Source organism: Salvelinus sp. IW2-2015, linkage group LG15 (genome assembly GCF_002910315.2).
Source record: "Salvelinus sp. IW2-2015 linkage group LG15, ASM291031v2, whole genome shotgun sequence".
Taxonomy (NCBI): Eukaryota; Metazoa; Chordata; class Actinopteri; order Salmoniformes; family Salmonidae; genus Salvelinus; species Salvelinus sp. IW2-2015.
This window is the reverse complement of record NC_036855.1, coordinates 51,702,357-51,719,332: the sequence shown is the minus strand read 5'-3', so window position 1 is coordinate 51,719,332 and position 16,976 is coordinate 51,702,357.

Sequence of the window (16,976 nt, the reverse complement as noted above, 5' to 3'; positions counted from 1 at the left end):
CAAAACTGGTTCTGTGCAAGTTCTCATAACACAAAAACTGTCCAGTTGTGCTGGTAATTATAGAATGTTTGTATAAATCACTCACCTGATGTTGCAAGAACGTTCCTAGAACGCTGTGTAAAGGTTCCCAGAATGTTTTATTAGGTTGTGGGTACAGTCTGGTGAGAAGATTTATGGAACATCACATAAGATATGTTCCTTTCCAGTTGTGCTGACATTCAGATCATGTTCATATCAGGGTGCACAAAACATTCCTTTGATGTTGCAAGCATGTTAACAGAACAGCCTTTCTGAGTTCTTTAAAGGTTGCCTGAACATTTAATTAGGTTGTGGGAACAGTGTGGGTACATTACAAAATATACTCAGTTGTGATGATATTCATGCAATGTTGAAGTTAGATTGCACAAGACACTCCTATAATGTTGTAAGAATGTTGACAGAGCACCTGGTCCTTGTTCTTTAAATGTTCTTAGAACATTTAATTAAGTTATGGGAGTTGTCTGGGATGTTGAAAGAATATTCCGACTTTACGCATTCCGACCAGCAAAATAAAGTTAGGAAACKGTTTGAACCCCAAAAATTTAACGGTTTATATAATTCCTTTCTTTTCCTTTTTAAACCTCTGAAGTATATATAGTTTTACATTTAGKTCAACATTAKATTTCTTCACCAATCAATGCGGATAGAGCTGCTTGCTGGAGCGGGCAAGCTATAGTTGTTTACATGCATTGGACAGACAAGTGTAGGGTGTGAGATGCGGCTGCGATTTTGCAGGTTGGGAGAGAGCAAGAGAGGGTGGAGGAGGTGGGAAACATGATAACGATAGTATCCTTAACTAGCATTAAAAAAGTAAATCCATTCTTTTCTAATTAAATATCTCTCTCCCTAATTTCTGAATCACACTTGTAATGTCAGTAGGCTACAGTAGCCTATGCTTCAGAGGGGGAGGGGAAGGTAGCCTACACACACACCCACTGGCAAAGATTTTCAGCTGGTTGGCAGACAACGGAATACCTTTATGAGTGACAAGAGTGAGGGCTTTGCATGGGAGCTGTGTTGTGTTTTTTTGTGGGACTGGGAAAAAAATGCAAGAAACGTAAAATAACGCTATTAACTGTTTTCCATGCTTTTAAATTGAGATGGTGTGAGTGTTGACGAGACAAGAGGCTGGGATCAATTTCATGCTGATTGAGTTCGAATAACAGACTGAAGCTTCAAAAGGAAGGTGGTGCTTGGAATTTGTTCTTCCTCTGTCAACCATGGTTACCTGCAAGGAAAACATCCCGTCATCACTTGCTTTGCACAAAAAGGGCTTCACAGGAAAGGATATGCTGCCAGTAAGAGTGCACCTAAATCAACCATTTATTGTATCATCAAGAACTTCAAGGAGAGCGGTCAGTTGTCGTGAAGAGGCTTAATGGTGCTAAGAAAGTCCAGCAAGCGCCAGGACCGTCTCCTAAAGTTGATTCAGCTGCGGGATCGGGGCACCACAGTCCAGAGCTTGCTCAGGAATGGCAGCAGGCAGGTGTGAGTGCATCTGCACGCACAGTGAAGCGAAGACTTTTGGAGGATGGCCTGGTGTCAAGAAGGGCAAGAAGAAGCACTTCCTCCAGGAAAAACATCAGGGACAGACTGATATTCTGCAAAGGGTACAGGGATTGGAGTGCTGAAGACTGGGGTAAAGTCATTTTCTTGATGAATCCCCTTTCCGATTGTTTGGGGCATTCGGAAAAAGCTTGTTCGGAAGAGACAACGTGAGCGCTACCATCAGTCCTGTGTCATGCCAACAGTAAAGCATCCTGAGACCATTCATGTGTGGGGTTGCTTCTCAGCCAAGGGAGTGGGCTCACTCACAATTTGCCTAAGAAACAGCCATGAATAAAGAATGACCAACACATCCTCTGAGAGACAACTTCTCCCAACCATCCAGGAACAGTTTTGGTGACGAACATGCATTTTCCAGCAGGATGGAGCACCTTGCCATAAGGCAAAAGTGATAACTAAGTGGCTCGGGGAACAAACATCGATATTTTGGGTCATGGCCAGGAAATCCCAGACCTAATCCCATTGGAGAGTTGTGGTAATCTCAAGAGGCGGGTGGACAAACAAAAACCCACAAATTCTGACAAACTCCAAGCATTAATTATGCAAGAATTGCCATCAGTCAGGATGTGGCCCAGAAGTTAATTGATAGCATGCCAGGGCGGATTGCAGAGGTCTTGAAAAAGAAGGGTCAACACTGCAAATATTGACTCTTTGCATCAACTTCATGTAATTGTCAATAAAAGCCTTTGACACTTATGAAATGCTTGTAATTATAATTCAATATTCCATAGTAACAAAAATATCTAAAGACACTGAAGCAGCAAACTGTGGAAATTAATATTTGTGTCATTCTCAAAACTTTTGGTCACGACTGTAGATCACTTGCATTCCAGGTTGTGATTCTGTTCCTCTGAAAATGTCTTTCTGTTACGGTTTTCTGTTCTGTTCCCTGAACCGGTTCCAACCCCTGGATAGAAGGTTAGTGTACATAGAATTATAATAGGGAGAATAGTGTACAATAGAAGGCTATACCCTTGTCTATCGCCTACACTAACCATGGAACTGTGTGATGACAAGGGCAAGTATTGCAACATGCATAGGGTTCAAACTGTTACGGTTTGGTCTGCGCTCTGCTCGAAAATGATTTAATTAGACAACATGCCTTTTTTATATTATCAACTGTTACTAATGGTCCTCAGCAAGGAAGCAAATCAAGTTAAACCAAACAATGAAATTAAATTGAAAATAATGTAGGCAATACAACTGAAGGGAACTAACAGTAAATTGGCAGTTGAATATGCGTGGTTAGGCCTACGGAGAGTCAATATTGACAGTGGCTAATATTTAATATGATAGAAATATGAAACAGAGGAACTCAGGGTAGCCTATAAATAAGACATTCGAGAGTGCCCATCCCTACAAGTTAAAAGGTAATTCAATAAAAATTATGCATAATGGCACAGCATTTTAAAAAAATGTACTGTGGGAAAGTTGATATGTTGATATGCATCAGTTCTACATTTCTCTGGTAGAATCGGGAAGTTACGATTTCTTCTGTATTCGGCTGCTCATAGTGTACCACAAAGTCTAGCATTCATAGTGAATGCAGATACCACCTGCTAGATAGATGGGGCGTGCCCACAAACTTGGATAATTGTTTACTTCAAACGACCAACACAATAATCTCAGAACTTCTCTAGGCAATATATATTTTTTTTTATGTTTATTTTTCACTAACGTTTGTCATCATGCCCYTYTGGTGTTCTGTGTCTGGCAGTGCTAATTACCAGAGGTGTGGACTCAAGTCACAAATATGATGACTTGCAACTCGACTTTGACTTTAACACCAATGACTCGTGACTTAACTTGGACTTGAGCCTTTTGAATCGACCTGACTTGATACACTCCCCAAGGCCAAATATAAAAYATTATGCTATTTTAAAAAGTATGCAGCGCATCAACTCTTCATTTAACGGATTACAGTTTGAATCGGACWGCAGCCAATCAAATTGTGCCAGCTGAGAAAAAGTTGTGTGTGGCAGTGCAGAGGAACGTCGGCGGGTGAATTCAAATGGAGCCCTTGGAAAGATGATACCCTAAATTATTATTTTTGGATATAAAGAGGACGCTGTATCAAAAAACGGATTGCACCTTGCAAAACATGCGGAAAGAAAATGTCCAACTTTGTTTGACATTTGAAGCTGCACAAAAACGGTAAGTTGTGGCTAATATAGCCGACAGCTATATAATTTATAACTTTACTAGTGTAGCATGTAGGCTAACGTAACGTTAAATCAATGAGCCTCCACACAGTCAGCCAGTGCGGGAACGTGATCATTGCACCCAAGATTGAGCTACAACTGGCTGATGTTACTGCTGTTCCTAAAACCATTTATTTGGAAAGTAATAAATATATAGATGTTTTTAAAAGCYTTCATGATTTGCGTAAATGTAATATACTAACTATTACTCTTGTTAAAAATATGAAATGGTATTACATTTGGTGAGGAGCACATTATAACTTGTTTAGGACTCGAAATCTCAAAGTTTAGGACTTGAGACTTGACTTGATACTTGACGGTCTTGACTTGAGACTTGACTTGGGACTTGACTTGGGACTTGAYTGCTAAGACTTGAGACTTACTTGTGACTTGTAAAACAATGACTTGGTCCCACCTCTGCTAATTACAAACAAGTGCGTTCTACCTACCAGATATTTACCCCGTCCCCGATGCTGCCAGTGGCTTGCTGCTGACCACCAATCCAAACTCATCTCTCGGCATGTCCAGCCCAGCCATTATCTCAGCCAATCATGACTGGCGGGAAGGTTCCAGTCTTTTTCCATAGCTAAACCAACTAGTCTCGTAATTTAACAATTTTATTCTTATTCACAGATGGCATACAAGTTTGTGGTTAAGGCACATCAAAGTTACCTGCTCCAGAAGGCATTTCTGCCAAAAAACACATTTTGATWAAAAAAAGTTCAAATGCCTCTCCTGTGAAGTAGTGACGCGCGACATACACATAGTTTCCTGAAACAGGTCACATATTGCCATGGCTATATACTGAAAAAGAAGATGTAAGAGACCTTCCCTGGTTGTGCAGAGGCTGAAAGACCTGGTTTGGGAAAGAAACGCCACATGTGCAGATTGTCAACATATGAAGTGCAAAAAATATGATTGTGTTTGTATGATGTAAAAAATTTATATTTAGGCAAGTCAGTTGAGACAAAGTCTTATTTACAATGACAGCCTACCCCGGACGACACACATATTATACTGTTCAAATGTCCTATGAATTAAATAAGCTGCAGATTGTCAACATGTGAGGTATAAAAAATAAAAAATWAACTTAATGGGGAGGTATTCCACAGTGGTGGAAAAAGTTCCCAGTTTTCATACTTGAGTAAAAGTAAAGATACTTTCAAATAAATGACAAGTAAAAGTAAAAGTCACCCAGTAAAATATTACTTGAGTAAAAGTCTAAAAGTATTTGGTTTTAAATGTACCAAAAGTAAAAGTATAAATAATTTAAGCAAACCAGATGACACGATTTTCAAGTTTTTAKATTTACGGATAGCCAGGGGCACAGTTCAACACTCAGACATAATTTACAAACGAAGCATTTGTGTTTAATGAGTCTGTCAAATCAGAGGCAGTAGGGATGACCAATGGGTGTTTTCTTGGTAAGTGTGTGAATTAGACAATTTTCCTGTCCTGCTACGCATTCAAAATGTAACAAGTACTTTTGGGTGTCAGGGAAAATGTAAGGAGTAAAAAGTACGTTATTTTATTTTTGAAATGTATTGGAGTAAATGTAAAAGTTGTCAAAAATATAATGTTCAGATGCCCCAAAAAACTACTTAAGTAGTACTTTAAAGTATTTTTACTTAAGTACTTTACACCACTGGTATTCCAACATGRTTTAAGGAGCTACAAATTTGAATGCTGAGAATGCTGTGGTAAATATAACATTTTCTAAATGTTCTTGAAATGTTCTGAGGACATCCGAGACAAAGTAAAATGTATATTGCGTGAACATCAATAGAATATTATGTTAAACCTACAACAAATATGCTATGAACATCATAAAAACGGCATGACTTATTTGAAAATTMTGGAACATTGTGGTAATGTTTGTGCAACCTGCGTGAATATCACAATAATATTTTAGCAACATCCCAGACAAGTCCCATAACTTAATTAAATCTTCTGCAAACCTTTAAATAACTTAGACCAYGTGTTCTGTCAACATTTTTACAACATTAGCGTAATATCCTGTGCAACCTCACTTTAACATTGTGTGAATGTCATCACAACTGAGCATATTTTGTGTTTTGGGAACCTATCTCTTGTCATAGCTACACATTATTTGTTCTGGGAACGTTCTTGTAACATCAGGTGAATGTTTATTTGCACCCTTTTTGTAAATGTAAAATTTATTTAACCAGGAAAAGCCCATTGATACCCAGAGTCTCTTTTTCAAGGGAGACCTGGCCAAGAAGGCAGCAACAATCAATACATTGCATAATTAAAACATACAACAATACAATACAATACAACATGATCCAGCCTAAAAAAAGCACTTACACTCCTCCGTAACACAGTCTCCCTAAAATAAACATTGTATAATCATCCGCACAACTGAACAGTTTTTGTGTTTTGGGTACATATCTTATGTGATGTCCCCATAATGTTCCCACCAGACTGTTCCCACAACCTAAAGATATATTCTGGGAAACCTTTAAAGAACAGACTAAATGTGTCCAGGGAACATTCTTGCAACATCAGGTGAATGTTTTTTGCACTAAAATAAACATTGTAGAATGACTCGCACAACTGGACAGTTTTTGTGTTTTGGGAACCTCTCTCCTGTCACAACTTCACATTATTCCCACAACCTAAAGAGATGTTTAGGATTTTTGGGGGAGATATTTTATATTTTTACCCCTTTTTCGATCTTGTCTCATCGCTGCAACTCCCCAACGGCTCGGGAGGCGAAGTTCGAGTCATGTGTCCCCTGAAACATGACCCATCTAACCGTGCTTCTTAACACCCGCCCACTTAACCCAGAAGTCAGCCGCATCAATGTGTAGGAGGATACACCGTTCAACTGATGACCGGGGTCGGTCTGCAGGTGCCTGGCCGCCCACAATGAGTCACTAGAGCACGATGAGCCAAGTAAAGCCCCCCCCGGCCAAACCCTCCCCTAACGCGGACGATGCTGTGCCAATTGTGCGTCACCCTATGGGACTCCCGATCACGGTCAGTTGTGATACACCCCGGGATCCAACCCGGGTCTGTAGTGACATTTCTAGCACTGTGATGAAGTGCCTTAGACCGCTGCGCCACTCGGGAGGTATTTTAAGAACTTTTAAAAACATACAAAAATTTGTTCTGGGAACGTTCTTAACACCAGGTGAATGTTTTTTTGTACACTAAAAGAAAATCATGCACACAACTGGACAGTTTTTGTGTTTTCGGTACATATCTTTTCTGATGTCCCCACAATGCTCCCACCAGACTGTTCCCACAACCTAAAGATATATTCTGGGAACCTTTAAAGAACAGACCAAATGTGTTCTGGGAACGTTCTTGTAAAATCAGGTGAATGTTTTTTGCACTAAAATATACATAGTAAAATGATTCGCACAACTGGACAGTTTTTAATGTTTTGGAAACAGATCTTTTGTGATGTCCCCACAATGTTCCCACCAGACTGTCACCACAACCTAATGAAACGTTCTGGGAACCATTAAAGAACATACAAAATGTGTTCTTAGAACATTCTTGTAACATCAGGTGAATGTTTTGTACAACCACTGTATAATCATCAGCATGACTGTACACTTTTTGTGTTATTTGCCGTGGCCTAACAAATGTTCTGGGAACTTTTACAGAACCACATTTTGTTTGCTGGGAAAACCTTACTGGAACATAGTGTTATTACATTACCTGGAAACCTAATGATACATTTTGGGGAACGTTTTGTCTTTGATGTTACAGATGTTATTCACAATGTTTTAGTGAATGTTAGAGCATTCCAAGGACATTTTATTTAAAACATTAAAATATATTTTTAAATTATCAAAAGCATTCTTTTAATGTTTTTGGGATGTTATCATGCAAACTAATAAGTTAGACCTATCACACTAACCTAACTGAATTAATAGAATAATTACTATGTATCTGTGAATATTCCCGGTTTGCGGGGATCAGACTTCTGATACCAACGCAGGCTGAAAGGGGGCCACTAAATTGTGAACCACTATYAAAACAATTTTTTATAGAAAAGTATTTRGTKTTTTTTTAAATAAAAATGACAGCTCTTGAAAGMATTTTGTTARAAAATACATTGGATTGTAGTTCAGGTAAAAMAAATATACAGTGCCTTCGGAAAGTATTCAGACCCCTTGACTTTTTCCACATTTTGTTACGTTACAGCCATATTCTAAAATGGATMAAATCYTTTTTTTTACTCATCAATCTACACACAATACCCCATAACGACAAAGGAAAAACATGTACTTTTTGCTAATAAAAAAATGTATAAACTGAAWAATRACATTTACATAAGTATTCAGACCCTTRACTCAGTACTTTGTTGAAGTGCCTWTGGCAGCGATTACAGCCCACAAGTCTTGTTGGGTATGACACTACAAGCTTGGCACACCTGTATTTGGGGAGTTTCTCCCATTCTTCTCTGCAGATCCTCTCAAGCTCAGGTTTTCAGGTCTCTCCAGAGATGTTCGATCGGGTTCAAGTTCAGACTCTGGCTTGGCCACTCAAGGACATTCAGAGACTTGTCCCAAAGCCACTCCTGCATTGTCCTGACTGTGTGCTTAGGGTCGTTGTCCTGTTGGAAGGTGAACATTCGCCGCCGTCTGAGGTCCTAAGCGCTCTGGAGCATGTTTTCATCAAGGATCTCTCTGTACTTTACTACGTTCATCTTTGCCTCGATCCTGACAAGTCTCCCAGTCCTTGCCGCTGAAAAACATCCCCACAGCATGATGCTGCCACCACCARGCTTCGCCGTAGGGATGGTGCCAGGTTTCCTCCAGATGTGACGCTTGGCATTAAAGCCAAAGGGTTCAATCTTGGTTTCATCAGACAGGAGAATCTTGTTTCTCATGGTCTGAGAGTTTTTAGGTGCCTTTTGGCAAACTCCAAGTTGGCTGTCKSGTGCCTTTTACTGAGGAGTMGCTTGCGTCTTGCCACTCTACCATAAAGGCCTGAGACTTACATTTCCKTCACTAACTTTAAACATCAGCTATCTGAGCAGCTAACCGATCGCTGCAGCTGTACATAGTCCATCTGTAAATAGCCCACCCAATCTACCTACCTCATCCCCATATTGTTTTTATTTACTTTTCTGCTCTTTTGCACACCAAAATCACTACTTGCACATCATRGTCTGCTCATCTATCACTCCAGTGTTAATCTGCTAAATTGTAATTACCTCGCTACTATGGCCTATTTATTGCCTTACCTCCTCACGCCATTTGCACACACTGTATATAGACTTTCTTTTTTTTCTATTGTGTTATTGACTGTACGCTTGTTTATTCCATTTGTAACTCTGTGTTGTTTGTGTCGCACTGCTTTGCTTTATCTTGGCCAGGTCGCAGTTGTAAATGAGAACTTGTTCTCAACTAGCTTACCTGGTTAAATAAAGGAYAAATAAAAAAACAAAATAAAAAATTGGTGGAGTGCTGCAGAGATGGTTGTCCTTCTGGAAGGRTCTCCCATCTTCACYGAGAAACTCTAAAGCTCTGTCAGAGTGACCATCAGGTTCTTGGTCACCTCCCTGATCAAYCCCRTTCTTCCCTMATTGCTCAGGTTGGCCGAGCGTGGCCAACTCTAGGAAGAATCTTGGTGGTTCCAAACTTCTTCCATTTAAGAATGATGGAGGCCACTGTGTTCTTAGYGACCTTCAATGCTSCAGAAAGTTTTTGGTACCCTTCCCCAGATCTGTGCCTCMACACAATCGTGTCTTGGAGCTCTACYGACAATTCCTTRGACCTCATGGATTGGTTTTTGCTCTGACATGCACTGTCAATTTTGGGACCTTAGACAGGTGTGTGCCTTTCCAAATCATGTCCAATCAATTGAATTTACCACAGGTGSACTCCAATCAAGTTGTAGAAACATCTCAAGGATGATCAATGGAAACAGAATGCAGCTGAGCTCAATTTCGAGTCTCATAGCAAAGGGTCTGAATACTTATGTAAATAAGGTATTTCTGTTTTTTATTTTGAATACATTTCCAAAAATTGCTAAAAACCTGTTTTAGCTTTGTCATTATGCAGTATTGTGTGTAGATTGCTAATTATTTTATACATTTTAGAATAAGGCTGTAACGTAATAAAATGTGAAAAAAGTAATGGGGTCTGAATACTTTCCGAAGGCACTGTATATTACAAAATACTCAAAGGTAATAGAAATACTGTACGTATTTCAAATACATTTAACAGAAATACTGCCATTCTCTGGGTCCCAGTAGGTCTCAGTGTTACTGGGGTCCCAGTAGGTCCCAGTGTTACTTTGGATATACATTGACTGTTCGATAGTTTAGCAAAGCAGTCAATGTTTTGGCATGGTAGCTTCGTATCCTGTGTCACTCACCTCAGTCAGTTCCTCAGCCKAAGCAGAGGACACCAGTATTAGGGCCAGGAGACCCACAGMGAACTTGAACACAAACATGGCAGCAAAAGGACTGTAGGATAAATACAACCACAWAGGGAATTTCATTAAAACCAGCCATAGTGTTAGTCATTGAAGCTCACTCACACAATACCGAGCACATTGCTTACCTCAGAGCTCCGAGAAAGTATGAGTGAAATGGCAGTAGTTGGGGTTGTTTTTTATACTTTGTCTCAGGCATATATACACGTAGATAACGGACCCCCAGATAAGGGAATATGAGCACAAAAATAGGCTGACAGTTGAGGACATTAGGTGGGAATTCTGCAGGAAATCCTTGAAACCSGTGTGAAACGTGGCATGTGTGAGGTGTGCATGTAAACTTTTTGTGTTCTTATGTTCGACCTTGAGGACTTCAAATCAGGTGCTTTTTTTCATATTCCGAAATAGTAATTATACCTTGAGGTGTACATTTTTTTTCTCTCAAAAAGTTGGATCTTTTTCGTAATTTTCTCATTGAACAGAAATCAACATATTTTTAAAAACACAACATGTTGGCAATCTCCAAAAGACTGCTCCAATAACACACTGTGAAATCTTCTGATGTAATATCRGCTGCTGTGAAATCTTTGTTGGCAGCCTACGCGCTCCATTAGGTGTCAGTGTGTTCTCTCATTCAATATAGATGTTACATTACTCTTGTGCACATAGCGTAATCAAATGTTGTCTCTTATACTGTAGGCCTATGGATMGGGCTAGAAGTAGCTTGCTACATCCATTTTGTTGGGTTTGTTAACTTTATTTCTCTCTAAGGTGGCCTGATTTACTCGTTGGAATGTGTGCAAGAACACACAGGATAAGATTGTAACGGTTTCCAGCAAGGTCATAGAGAGGCAACCGACACAATTATCAGAGGTTTTTCCACAAATWGACTTAAGTAGTTGGAAAAACAAATAGGCTACCATCCTTGACTGTACTGGACTGTACCTCTACAGTGATTGTAACCTCCTCATGTCATTGTTTCAGACTTCCAAAATGCYAAAGTAAGAGAACAACATTACATTTCCTTTATCCTGTGTATTAAAGGATTTTCTGTCTGTGGGTGTGGGAGTTGCCATTATGGAAGCCTTTCACAACCACTATGAGAGYTACTCTTTCCTTTMGATCTCCCATACAGTAAATGTTTGCCCGTGTAAATAAAGCACCTGTCAAATAAAAGAAAAAACAAAGATGGAACATATCATTTTATTCGTTTATCAAGAATGTCTCTGAAATATAGTTTTTTGTGTGCTGGTGATATACAGTACATTTACATCGCTGGTACCTTCTCTTTTTTCTAGAAAAACTTTGCAACATTGCAACCAAAGTAATCACTGACAACCTTAAAGGAGGTGGCGAGCATATGGCCGTAAACTTGGCCTGCCAGAGACCAAACATATCGCACAGAAGCACCCTAATGACCTGGAGGAGCAAGTGGTTGAGCTTTTGAAGGAATGGCGGAAATGCAGAAATCTGAGGCCAAAACAGACACTATGATAAAGGCCCTTCGCTCCTGTGATCAGAACTACACTGCTGATCTGATACAGACAGAACTTGAAAAACTTAAAGCAAATGGTGGACAGTTAAAGTGTGACAAACAGTTTTCATATTGTCTTAGGCCTTTATTTTGTTGTTTACTCAATGGGTTAGGCTTGATCTGGGTTGGTTTTCTCAGGGGTTGGTTTTCTCAGGGGTTGGTTTTCTCAGGGGTTGGTATTCTCAGGGGTTGGTATTCTCAGGGGCTGGTTTTCTCAGGGGTTGGTTTTCTCAGTGGTTGGTTGTCATAGTCCTAATTACTCCCAAACTAAATGTCACCGTGTAATAATTTTAAGGGTGAAATGTGTGAATTCTTTGAAAGAACTCATCCAACTGGTCAATTAATGTCAGCATGACAAAACATTGAGGGTGAGGGGAATTAATGTGTTTATTATAGGTACTTTCTTTGTAATATATGCATTTTGGGAGTATCCATCAGCAATTATGTTTGTTAAAAAGAGGAAATGGAGAGCTATAATTRAAACCTATTTCTGGGGGGTTGTTACATGGAATGTGGGGTTGGTTGTCACAACTCCATTCTAACAATTTTGGGGGTTGGTTATGGGCAATTCCACAGTAATAGAATATTGGTAACAGAATGACATCATGGCTCCCCGATACATAAATGCATAATTATAAATGTCATTCTCTTCATGGTGATGTATCCTGCATAGGTACACAAAGTAGAACATTTTAGAATGTTCCTTTGCATGTTTGGGTATTATTCTACAATAGCTAATATGTTAATGAGCTCCGCCCCCAAAAAGACCACATTTGGTTGGCCCGGACCGGAACAAATCTTTACCAGTCATAGATGTCTATGTTTCACAGTTTTGGACATCCCAATACTGCACAGTAAATCACAGTGGAGCGCAGCACATCACAGCACAATAGAGTAGAGTACAGTACAGTACAATACAGTCAATTATACTGTACTCTACTCTAGTGTGCTGTACTGTACTGAACTATAGTCTACTGTACTGTACTGTACTGTACTTTTCTGTACTGTACTGAACTATACTCTACTGTTTTCTAAGACCAGAAATCAAAGCCGTAGCTTTTTCCTTGAAAACGGTATGTACAGTATGCCTTCATTAAAAACAAATATAGCCTAGACTTAGTTTTCATTTGACACTAAATTTGAGGCATAAAACGCAGAATTTAGTTTGGAATATCATTCTATCAAAGAAAGGCTATTTCTAAGACTGTATACTATATTGCTTCATTTCCTGTTACAAAAGGCAATGGGGCTGGTTGTCACAGGTGGACAGAGTGTGTTTGATGGCTTTTATCCCCATGTCAGAATAAGATGTGAGGATAAAAAGGGTCTCCATTTCAACCCAAGACCTTGGTCTTTCTCCTAATATTGAAAATAATCTTGCAAGATATACTGGTGCTAAGAAATACACAGAAGAGTAAAACATGTGATAACCAACCCTGGTCACCGCTATTCATTCATTGCTCTCACAATGAGTTTAGTGCTTTATTTAMATAATGGTGTCATTCTGTTGCTGTTTCAAAACCCCATGTCCTCAATCCAACCGCTGCTCAAAACTGTAGAGATGTTTTCAGTTATTTCTGGATACAAGGTTAATGGCATAAATACAAGGCTATGCCCGTCTCTACTAAATCGGACTAAGTCAGAGTGCTAACCTCCTTGTTGTATTCCCCGGGCAACAGCTCCAGCAATGACCCCAGCAATGACCCTAGTATTCAATACCACATCCAGGGCGAGCTACTGCTGGCTAATAGCACCTGCCCTGCCCTCACATGGCGATATATACATTAATGGAGAGGTTGTGCGCTGGGCTAGCAACCCACCACAGAAAAAGACAAAAATGAAATTCTACTCAGACTGACCCTGATGACTTGACCCTGGACCACCTTGACCATAAGAATAATGGACCCACACTCAACATTGCAAGCTGGAATGTCCTATCTATGAAAAAAGATGGCTCAGCTAGTAGCCAAAGAACTGTTGCGCATGAACATTGCCATTGCTCTGCTAACTGAGGTGCTCTGGCACCTGCACCTCCAACGGCATGACCTCTCTCTGGTCAGGCAGAGAATTACATCGTCAAGGTGTGAACTTAGCTTACTCAGCCGCTGCAAATTGGCCCCTCATATCCTGGAGAGCAATACACAACCGATTCCTACTAGCCTGACTATGATATAACATGGCAAGCTCACAGTTATAGTGTGTTATGATCCAACAGCTGTGGCCTCAGAAGATGAAAATGACTTATTTTACACAGATGGAAAGCCTAACCAATAGAACTACTGGCTCTGACAGCAATGGCTTTGATAGCGCACTAGGACAACCATGCCTCTTGCATCCGAAAAGACAATGGTAACGGACTCCTGGAATTTTTAACCAGCCACAGTCTAAGGACTGAACAATCCTTCTACTCTCATAAATACATACATTACAGATTAGTAATGATGGCCGCAAAATGGCCGCAAAATCAAGTAAATAGATCACATATTCACTAACCCCCGCTGGCATACCTCCTCAAACTGCTGGGTCTACCGCAGTGCGAAATTTGCGAACACATATCACACAGGCTTCTATGCATGACCCTCCATCTTCACCTAAAACGCAATGCATCCTCCTCCAATCAACCCAGGTTTGATGTTGCTAAACTACAGTTCCCTGCTGTAAAACAGATCTTCCAGCTTAAGCTGCACAACCGCTTCTCACAATATCCCAGCCAATCCAGAGGGGATCTTCAAGAACGAAATCACTGAAGCAGCTGCAAAGATATTTGGTCACAAAATAACAAAGGAGTACTTCATCTCAGGAAACTCTGAGTACAAGTGAGGCCAGAAGTGTACAGAAGTACAGAAGGTTGAACTCCTTGTGCAACCAGGACAAACAGACGTGGCATGACACCCTTGCTGATGAAGCCAAGGCTGCCTCTAAGGCAAGCAACCCCTGGGCTCTTTACAAAACGCTCCGGGTTCTCACTGGGAAGACTACATCTTGCCCTTGAAATCATGGATGAGGAGACCCACTCAGGCACATGATCAGCCTGGACAAAACAAAAATCCAGTCCTTAAAGATGTACTCCGGGATCTTAAGCACAACAAATTTGTAGAATATCCCATGAAATGGATGACATAATCCACAAAAAACGGGGACCACTTTTGGCTCGTGAGCACCACTTTCAAAACTACTGGCTAAAATTATACAAAAGTTTGAGAGTGCATCTTTAAGTGACTTTGAACCCCCCTCCAACAAGCCTGTTATGGATACCCACCATCTTGGTGTTGTTCCTAAGTGCTGCTACCTTGGAAGCACCCTAACAACTAACTGAAGGAGCAACACCGACATCTACCTACAGTACTAATTGGCCAGGCAGCCTCAACCATGACCAGCCTCGATAACATCTGGAAACAATTGACCCTGTTTCTGAAAACAAAACTCTGCATTTACAATAGCATGGTCATCTGCATCCTGATGTACGGATCAGAGTCATGAACTCTCACTTTGGACCTCACACGTCACCTGGACGCCTTTGACTGCAAGGGCCTTCGCAGAGTACTGGGTATATGGCGCGACCACATCCCAAACTCTATAATACTCCAAAAGACCAACTAACCACCTGTCTCCACCCTGGTTAGATTCTCCCGTCTCTGACTGTTTGGTCACCTGGCCAATCTAACCCACCTTTGGAGCCTGCCCTTATCCTCAAGGAGCCATGCCCCAACTGGCCACACCAAAGAGGAAGACCAAGAGCCAGAGATGGTCCTACCAGTTGGATGACAACCTACACCACCTTGGACTCAGCACCACATCAGCCTGGGACCTGGCCCAGAATAGAATGGTGTGGAGATCTATATGTTGAGGTGCCACACTCCAAGGAGCGAGCAAAGATGAGTGAGTGAATATGCCATTCTCTACAATATGGCATCAGCCATGGTTACTTACCCGTTTTAATTTAATGTCGATGCAATCCGGTATGAGGTATCTGGAGATTCTATTGACATCAGAGTTAAATAAGATAGAATAGAATAGAATAACTTTGTTTTTCCCGCACGGGAACGTCTTTTTGGTGTGGTTCAGAAAATAAATAAATAACAGTAACATAGTACCTAGGTTAGGCTACACACAGTACCTAGCTACTAGGCTGAACTTGCTTGCAAAACTAACAGAGGATAGGACGACGATAACACAACATAAAAACAAACTAAAACAACAGTGCTTATGTCTCTCGCCATGGTGCTGGCTGGCTGGTATTGGCATCCTAAACTCAGAAGAAGAAAAAAAAATCCCTTTTTCAGGACCCTGTCTTTCAATGATAATTTGTAAAAATCCAAATAACTTCACAGATCTTCATTGTYAAGGGTTTAAACACTGTTTCCCATGCTTGTTCAATGAACCATAAACCATGAATGAACATGCACCTGTGGAACGGTCGTTAAGACACTAACAGCTTACAGACGCTAGGCAATTAAGGTCACAGTTATGAAAACTTAGGACAATAAAGAGGCCTTTCTACTGACTCTGAAAAACACCAAAAGAAAGATGCCCAGGGTCCCTGCTCATCTGCGTGAATGTGCCTTAGGCATGCTGCAAGGAAGCATGAGAACTGCAGATGTGGCCAGGGCAATAAATTGCAATGTCCGTACTGTGAGACGCCTAAGACAGCGCTACTGGGAGACAGGACGGACAGCTGATCATCCTCACAGTGGCAGACCACGTGTAACACCTGCACAGGATCGGTACATCTGAACATCACACCTGCGGGACAGGTACAGGATGGCAACAACAACTGCCCGAGTTACACCAGGAACGCACAATCCCTCCATCAGTGCTCAGACTGTCAGCAATAGGCTGAGAGAGGCTGGACTGAGGGAGGCTGGACATCACCGGCAACAACGTRGCCTATGGGCACAAACCCACCGTCGCTGGACTAGACAGGACTGGCAGTGAATGAAAGCACTTTACGTATCTAGTCCCCTAGTCCCCCCGTACACAGCTCACACGTCCGAAGTAAGAGGGATTAACCAGACAGAATTTAAGAAACACAATTTAAGAAACACATACAACAAGTTTGTAGAGTCACAAGCTTGATGTAGTCATTGCATGCTAGGAATATGGGCCCAAATACTAAACTTTTGACTTAATTGAATACGGGGGGACTAGATACGTAAAGTGCTTTCATTTCTAAACAGTAAAACAGATATGAATGAAAATACCCTAAAATAAAA